Source organism: Tursiops truncatus, chromosome 19 (assembly GCF_011762595.2).
Source record: "Tursiops truncatus isolate mTurTru1 chromosome 19, mTurTru1.mat.Y, whole genome shotgun sequence".
Classification (NCBI taxonomy): Eukaryota; Metazoa; Chordata; class Mammalia; order Artiodactyla; family Delphinidae; genus Tursiops; species Tursiops truncatus.
Genome location: NC_047052.1, coordinates 24,793,471 through 24,802,689, shown reverse-complemented (window position 1 = coordinate 24,802,689; position 9,219 = coordinate 24,793,471). Strand labels below are relative to the sequence as shown.

Below are 9,219 nucleotides of genomic sequence, written 5' to 3'. Positions count from 1 at the left end.
CACTTCTTTCTTCTTTGCTATTTTTTCATGCCCAGTTCCCCTACCCAGCAAGGCTGTGGCCAATTTCTATTCTAAACCAACTTCAAAATGATCTCTTTTTGGCTTTTTCTCCATGTTAAGGCTTGAGTTCTTCCAGCTACATTAGCATTTTTAAATTCTGGTATAAACATAAAGTTTACCTTAAGTCATTTTTAAACTGCATAATTCAGTGGCATTTAGTACATTCACAATGCTATGCATCCATCATCAGTATTGTTGTTAAAGGGCCTTTTGGAGCAAGGCAACAGAAGACAGATTTGGGGAAGAGTAGACCCACCTTAACATTAAGTCTATGAGCATGTGTAGGCTACTTCTTTTAGACTGACCTTGGCCTCTTCGAATTTGAAAACGATGACCTGAAGCACGTATGTCTGCTCTGCCATTCTTTTAGCGATGAAGACCACCACAACCATGCTTGTTATAAGTACAAAATATCTTTGCAGCACATGCAGAAGTGTACTTAGAAACGTTTACTCTGTATCAAATGAATGACCATATCTTCTCATATTTAAATTCCACTGTCACAGGTTGGTTTCTCCAGAAGCAGATGCTGAGATGGAGACTGGTGTGAAAGATGTATACTACAAATCAAAACCTGTAAAAGGAAGGAAGAGGATTGAACAAGGGAGAGATTAAATGTGATTCACTCTTGGCAAAATCTTGGCCAATTCTTGTGGGGAACCCTGGGACAAATAGTGAGTGTTGCCCATCATGAGTGACTTTTGCTTGGACAAAGTGACGGGGCATTTCCAAGATCTTCCTCCAAGAAGTCTTGCCTTATCTATGAGAGACTTATTCTTTCTTCTGGTGACGTACTGTAAGGTTCTGAAGGTGACCAACTGCGAGGCATCTTAATTTTCCTCATGTTATTAATCACAGGCCAACTCATGAGGCAATTCTACTCTTTCATCCTGTGTCCCTGCCAAAGATCATTAATGTGATCAATGTGATCTTTTGTGCTGTCTCACAGTTCAGTGCACGTTTCCAAACAAGCAGCTCCAGGCCATCTCAAATGCGTGTAGATTAAGACACAATCGCCTTCCCTTGCAAACAGAAGTGCTCAAAAGTTGTTTATTAAAACAGGGCTTCCCTGGTGGCACAGTGGTTGAGAGTCCGCCTGCCAATGCAGGGGACACAGGTTCGTGCCCCGGTCTGGGAAGATCTCACATGCCGCGGAGCGGCTGGGCCCATGAGCCATGGCCTCTGAGCCTGCGTGTCCGGAGCCTGTGCTCCGCAACAGGAGAGGCCACAACAGTGAGAGGCCCGCATACCGAAAAAAAAAAAAAAAAAAGAATTAAAACATAGTATCTCACTCTTCATTATCTGTCTACATACTCAAACATATCTTTTATCCTAAAGTAATGATACTCTAAGTTCTTCTAAACCTACATAGTGAGCTCCTTCAGGGAAGATACCATGGGTTTTCTGTCTTTGTATCCCTGGTACCTAATAGTGGTAATAATAGTAATAAGTTTATATTTCCAGCCACTGTTTGCATGTACTACCCTTTTTTAAAATTACTTAAAACAGTTCCATGAGGTATATAGAATTATTTACAGATTAGATAATTGGAGAGAAACATACATTTTTGTAAGATTCATAAGTTAGTTATAATAAAAACTACAAAAAACTATTGTAGGACAATAGTTAGGACAAAAAACTATTGGCTCCAAAGTTCACACTTCCTGTTGCTCTTCAATAGTGCTCACTGGATTTTGGATAGTTAGGAGGAAAAGAGGAAGGGAAGGCAGAAAGGAGACAGAGATCAACCGGACAGAGAGAATACACACATCTTGGTAAATATGTCACAGTAAAATTTTGAATAAAAACAACAGTTGTATGAATAACTAGGGGCCACTTTTAAAATGATGCAGAATGTGTGTTACTGCAAAAGAAGGCAAAAGGTACTTTGTAATATCAGAACAGAGGACAGCCAATTGGAGTTTTGATTGTATACAAAAAATAAAAAGACAAACAAGGCAGAGATCTGAGAACTGGAGTGGAATGGGTCTGCGGTTTGAAATCAGGCAACGGGGTTTTGAACTTTATCTATTCTAGGGAGGCAGTGAGGGCACCTCCTAAGGAAGGCGGCACTATGGAAGAGAGAGAATTCAGCATTTGATAAAGCAAATTCTGAAATTTCTTCTACTCATGTTATCATTCACCGCTGAGGACTTTGGTCTTATCTCTTTGAAAACATAAAAGAAGCCTAATTCATTTTAAAAGCAATGTTCTATTTGTCCCTCTGTAGTCCACTCAATGAGTTAATGTATTTAGAAAGCTTTTATCATGGAGACAGCTTGGTTTCTCCCTTCCTCATACTAAGTAAATTTCAGTGAATTAAATGACAGAAAGCCATCTGCTTTCTATAAATAAGCTCCCCTAATACCTGGCAAATCTTAAAAGTCAAGCTGACAACGAATCTCAGCATGATCAATGATCCAGACTGTATAATTCATCTTCTGCTGAGGGATACTGGTCTTGTTGTGGTCAACAGGAAGAGGATATGTCCATGTTTCTGACTTGGAGGTCAACGTTTTATAGGAAATTCAATTTTACTCTGATAATCATTGCACATGCTGTTCCAGCTGTCAGGATTAAGTATCTTCTGCTACATTTTGAGACAACCTACGCATCCTTAAATAGTCATCTCAAATGCATCTTCCTCATGACAGCTGCTCTAATTCATTTGTAGACAATTTATTATTTTCATCATTATTTTCACAATAATAAACTTATTGGTAGTAATCATAATTATCATTTAATTATTAAGCAATTAATATGGGCTAGCCATTTACATGCATCGTTTACATTAATTTCTCATGATAACTCCTGGAGATAAATACAAATATCACCTTAATTAACTGTATGAGGAAATAGGGCAAAGAACAGTTTAAAAATTCCCCCAAACAGATATTTAATGACGGAACAAAGTGTGGGACCAGAGCAACATGAAATCAAAAGTATTTGTGTTAATCACTATGCCATGAGCGTGCAAGTACAGCACTTTCCTAATTATAGTATTTATATTTATGTATATATCCATCTACCCCAATAAAATAGAAATGCCTTGAGTGGTGAGACCATGTATCATTCATTTTTGTTTTAGCATCCTTTACAATAATGAGTGGCCTATAGAAGATATTCAATTAAACTTTTCTAAGCCTCTTTTCCAGTTTACAGGTGAGAGACTAGTAATAACAGGCACATTACAATTTGTTAAGAGGGTTCTATTAATTATCATATTAAGATTTTAAGAGTTGTTCCTGTCATATAAGAAGTTTGTAATAAATAGTAACTACACAAAGGAGGTTGGGACTAAGTCTCAGTAGAAATGTGTGAGATCTTTCTGATAAGATGATAACTTCTGGATAGTTAGAAGAAACGTTTATTTGTGCTACCACTCCTAAGAATATTTGCCTGGAGAACTGACAGAATCTTCTGTTTGGACTAACTTGTACATTGGGTAGTGGTTCAGTAAAAAAAAAAAAAAAAATCCCAAAAAAGAGGATTCCTAGAAAGTTTGTGTTCTACATGACAACATACATCATAGGTATCATGGGCAAGGCAGCAGCAGTCTGGAGCTTTGCTGCCTGTGTCCTGAGAAGTCATGTGTATCTGTTCTTCTCTCCTCCATAGGCTTAAGTTTGTGACTGTGTCTGTGGCTATGACCTGTCCCTATTGCTTTTCTCTTTAACAAATATTTATTGAGTTTCTCCTCCACGCTAGGAGCTGCCAGGCACTAGATATACTGTGGTAAGAAACAGGAAGAGCCCAGCCCTCACGAAGATTACAACCAGCTGTTACCTTTCATGGACTCTCCTTTTTATGTTTTGGTTTGTCTCTGTCCTTAGTAAGGATGTTATATAAAAACTGTATATTCTAGGTGGACTTGGTTTAGTAACCATAAATCCAAACCTTTCTGGGCAGTGCCTTGATTTCCTAACATCAACAATTGATCATATTAATTCTAAAAATGTTTTAGAAATTCCAGTACTACTCTCTCCTTTTACATGTGGAAATACAAGTTGTTAGTTTCTGATTTGGTATTTGTAGTCTTTGTTGGGATGGGTCAATTGCAAGGTCTTTACAATGAATGAAACCAGAAGAAGGCGAAGTGAACAGTAGCATTCAGGAGGCCAAAATAGTGTGTGATCAAAGATACTAGGAGAGCATTTTCAGACATAAAACACAAGGCAAGGAGCTCAACCCTCCTATATGCCTAAGGAAGACACAGTGCCTCAGTCACTTAGTGCAAAATATTCCACTGATATATTGTTTCTGGTCTTTCATATATAATTCACTTCCATACTCTATGGTAAATTGCTATATATTAAGAATGTTATTCAGAAATAAAAAAGAGAGAGAGGGAGAGAGAGAGAAAGAGACCTGAATTGAGTAGGAGTAGAGAAGACCAAGAATAGAAACTGTGGTTCAGACACATAGGGAAAAAAGCCTAAGTTTAATTCCATTTTATTCATAAAACATTATGAATCTAGATCAACAGAATTCATTGAGTTGGATGTTGTGGATTAAGATGGTGGAACAGAAGGTCATGGAGTTCACCTCCTCCCACAAATACAACAAAAACACATCTACATGTGGAACAATTCTCACAGGATACCTACTGAACACTGGCAGAAGATCTCATACAACCAAAACTGCAAGAAAGATGATTAACATGTAACTGGGTAGGAAGAAAGAAAAAAGGAATTGGTAAGGGACCTGTGCCCCTGTGAGGTAGCTGTGAAAGAGGAAATGTTCCCTCACCCTGGGAACTGCCTTGATCAGCTGGGGATCAGCCAGGACAGAAAGGTAGCTTCAGAAGCTTGGAGGTGAGTGCAGCAGCCAGCTTGCAGCAGGCATAACAAAGAGACACCAGGATAGATGGTCCTAGCCACCTCGCTGTACTCCCCAGCCTGAGATGCGTGTCTGCTGGTATAGGGGGGCTGGGTGCTGAAACTCAGGCTTCAGTGGACGGAGTTGGGTAGAGGACTGGGGCTGATTGTGCACAGACAGCCTGAAGGTGCTGGAGTACGGCCCAGGCCACAATTGGGGGTGTACATAGGACAGAGCCCCAGTCCACCATAGAAGCCACATTGTTAACACCTGTGTGATGGAAGAGGTGGGGCCCCACCATAGCAGCCTCATTTTCCCCATGCTCACAGTGGGTGCCAATCTGCCACTACAGACAACAGCCAGCTGTTGCGCATACACGGAAGCAGGGCTGAAATCCGAGCAAATCCCCATGGACTGTGCAACCACAGAAGCCAGGCTGCAATCTGAGCCCTGTTCAGTGGCTTTGTGACTTTGGTGGATTTAATCCACTTTGTGAGCTCAGTGCCTGCGGCACATCTGAGCAGATTACTAGTGCTCCTGTGGCTGGGGCAGGTCCAGAGTCAGCAGCTGCAGGCTTGGTGGGTACATGCACCAGGAGGCATGTCCTGAGTCTGGGCTGATTCCATAGCTCCCATGGTAGGTCCAAGTGTGCAAATATGCATGACTATGGTGGGTTCCGGTGCCTGACTTTGGTGTATCTGTGCTAGTGGCTTTGTGAGTACAGCATCTAAGGGACACCCAGGCCCATTGCCTCATCCCCATGGCTGAGGCAGGGCAAAGGGCAGTGCCAACAACAGTGTAGTTTGTGAGCCCACACAATGGGTGCCAGATGACACCACAGAAAGCACTAACTGGTGGACAGCATCTGGAGAGGAATAGTCAGTGGCTCCTCTCTCAGTGGGAGAGCTCCAGTCCTGCTTACACCACACCACAGCTCAGAAACAGATCTGAAGGCTTCTACTGCAAAAACTGGAGAGCAGACCCTGCCCCCAACAGGGTTGTGACAGCCACAGAACAAAGAAGAAGTGCTGCTCAACATCTAGTGCAGGCTCTGGTCACCACAACACCAACCACACCCCCTATCAAAGGGATAATAGCCAGCACACATTGAGGAAAAATGTGATCCATACTAAAAACAGCCCTCACACAAAAAATGACTCACACAGGCTACATAGGGACATTCCCACATACAACAGCCCTTCAAGACCACAGTAGATAACAGTTTCTCAAAAATTCAGAGTCAGAGAAATTGCAGCTCTATTTAAAATAGCCCAGAGATGGAAACAACCTAAGTGTCCATCATTTGATGAATGGATAAAGAAGATGTGGCACATATATACAATGGAATATTACTCAGCCATAAAAAGAAACGACACTGAGCTATATGTAATGAGGTGGATGGACCTAGAGTCTGTCATACAGAGTGAAGTAAGTCAGAAAGAGAAAAACAAATACTGTATGCTAACACATATATATGGACTTTAAGAGAAAATAAAATGTCATGAAGAACCTAGGGGTAAGACAGGAATAAAGACACAGACCTACTAGAGAATGGATCTGAGGATATGGGGAGGGGAAAGGGTAAGCTGTGATGGAGCGAGAGAGTGGCATGGACATATATACACTACCAAGAGTAAAACAGATAGCTAGTGGGAAGCAGCCGCATGGCACAGGGAGATCAGCTCGGTTCTTTGTGACCACCTAGAGGGGTGGGATAGGGAGGGTGGGAGGGAGGGAGATGCCAGAGGGAAGAGATAGGGGAACATATGTATATGTATAACTGATTCACTTTGTTATAAAGCTGAAACTAACACACCATTGTAAAGCAATTATACTCCAATAAAGATGTAAAAAAATAAAATGAAGAAGCAGAGGAACCACTCCCAATTAAAACACCAACAGAAATCCCCTTAAAGAACAAACAATGAAAGACCTCTCCTGTCTACTAGGTCCCAAATTGAAAAAGGAGGTAATAAAAATACTGAAGGAATTAAGAAAGACTATGGATAGAAATGCAGATCACTGTAACAAGGAACTAGGAATTATAAAGAGGAGCCAATTAAAATTAGAAAATTCATTTGCCGAGATGAAAGCTGAGCTAAAAGCAATAAATAGCAAAATAAATAATACAGAAGAATGAATAAATGATCTGGAAGATAGAAGAATGGAAATCACCGAATCAGAACAGCAGACAGGGGGCTTCCGGGAAGATGGCGGAAGAGTAAGACGTGGAGATCACCTTCCTCCCCACAGATACACCAGAAATACATCTACACGTGGAACACCTCCTACAGAACACCTACTGAACGCTGGCAGAAGACCTCAGACCTCCCAAAAGACAAGAAAACACCCCCACGTACCTGGGGAGGGCAAAAGAAAAAAGAATAAACAGAGACAAAAGGATAGGGACAGGACCTGCACCAGTGGGAGGGAGCTGTGAAGGAGGAAAGGTTTCCACACACTAGGAAGCCCCTTTGTGGGCAGAGACTGCGGGTGGCAGAGGAGGAAGCTTCGGAGCCGCAGAGGAGAGCACAGCAACAGGGGTGCGGGGGGCAAAGTGGAGAGATTCCCGCACAAGGGATCGGTGCTGAATGGCACTCACCAGCCCGAGAGGCTTGTCTGCTCCCCCGCCGCGGCGGGTGGGGCTGGGAGCTGAGGCTCAGGCTTTGGTCAGATCCCAGGGAGAGGGCTAGGGTTGACGGCGTGAACTCAGCCTGCAGGGGGTTAGTGTGTCACGGCTGGCCGGGAGGGAGTCTGGGGAAAAGTCTGAACCTGCCGAAGAGGCAAGAGACTTTTTCTTCCCTCTTTGTTTCCTGGTGCGTGAGGAGAGAGGATTAAGAACACTGCTTAAAGGAGCTCCAGAGACGGGCGCGAGCCGCGGCTAAAAGCGCAGACCCCAGAGACAGGCATAAGACGCTAAGGCTGTTGCTGCCACCACCATGAAGCCTGTGTGAGAGCACAGGTCACTATTAACACCCCCCTTCTGGGGAGCCTGTGCAGCCACTGCCAGGATCCCGTGATCCAAGGACAACTCCCCCGGAAGAACGCACGGCGTGCTCAGGTTGGTGCAACGTCATGCTGGCCTCTGCGGCCACAGGCTCGCCCCGCACTCTGTACCCCTCCCTCTCCCCGGCCTGAGTGAGCCAGAGCCCCCGAAACAGGTGCTCCTTTAACCCCATCCTGTCTGATCGAAGAACAGACGCCCTCCGGCGACCTACAAGCAGAGATGGGGCCAAATCCAAAGCTGAGCCCCTGGGAGCTGTGAGAACAAAGAAGAGACAGGGAAATCTCTCCCAGCAGCCTCAGAAACAGCGGATTAAAGCTCCACAATCAACTTGATGTACCCTGCATCTGTGGAATACCTGAATAGACAACGAATCATCCCAAACTGAGGAGATGGACTTTGAGACCAAGATTTATGATTTTTACCCCTTTTCCTCTTTTTGTGAGTGTGTATGTGTATGCTTCTGTGTGACATTTTGTCTGTATAGCTTTGCTTCCACCATTTGTCCTATGGTTCTATCCATCCGTTTTTATTTCTCTTAATAATTATTTTTTTATTTTAATAACTATTATATTTTATCTTACTTTATTTTTACTTTATCTTCTTTCTTTTTTTCTTCCTTACCTTCTTCCTCCTTCCTTCCTCGCTCCCTCCCTTCTTTCTTCCTTCCTTCCTTCCTTTCTTTTTCCACTAATTCTTTCTTTCTACTTCTTTTCCCTTTTATTCTGAGCCGTGTGGATGAAAGGCTCTTGGTGCTGCAGCCAGGAGTCAGAGCTGTGCCTCTGAGGTGGGAGAGCCAACTTCAGGACACTGGTCCACAAGAGATCTCCCAGCTCCACATAATATCAAATGGCAAAAATCTCCCAGATATCTCCATCTCAACACGAGCACCCAGCTTCACTCAACGACCAGCAAGCTACAGTGCTGGACATCCTATGCCGAACAACTAGCAAGACAGGAACACAACCCTACCCATTAGCAGAGAGGCTGCCTAAAATCATAATAACGCCACAGACACCCCAAAACACACCACCAGACGTGGACCTGCCCACCAGAAAGACAAGATCCAGCCTCATCCACCAGAACACAGGCACTAGTCTCCTCCACCAGGAAGCCTACACAACCCACTGAACCAACCTTAGCCACCTGGGGACAGACACCAAAAACAATGGAAACTATGAACCTGTAGCCTGCAAAAAAGAAACCCCAAACACAGTAAGATATGCAAAATGAGAAGACAGAAAAACACACAGCAGATGAAGGAGCAAGATAAAAACGCACCAGACCTAACAAGTGAAGAGGAAATAGGCAGTCTACCTGAATAAAAATTCAGAATA

At 43.2% G+C, this 9,219-nt stretch overlaps 1 long non-coding RNA gene across 1 annotated transcript in view; it reads right to left on the bottom strand.

Annotated features, from left to right (window-relative positions):
- Window positions 1-371: 371 nt before the first annotated feature.
- Window positions 372-9,219, bottom strand: part of LOC141277188 (uncharacterized) — a 74,675-nt gene continuing 65,827 nt past the window's right edge. Inside the window, exon 3 of the long non-coding RNA XR_012328156.1 lies at window positions 372-634. This is a non-coding gene — a long non-coding RNA (uncharacterized lncRNA). The remainder of the gene's footprint in view (window positions 635-9,219) is intronic.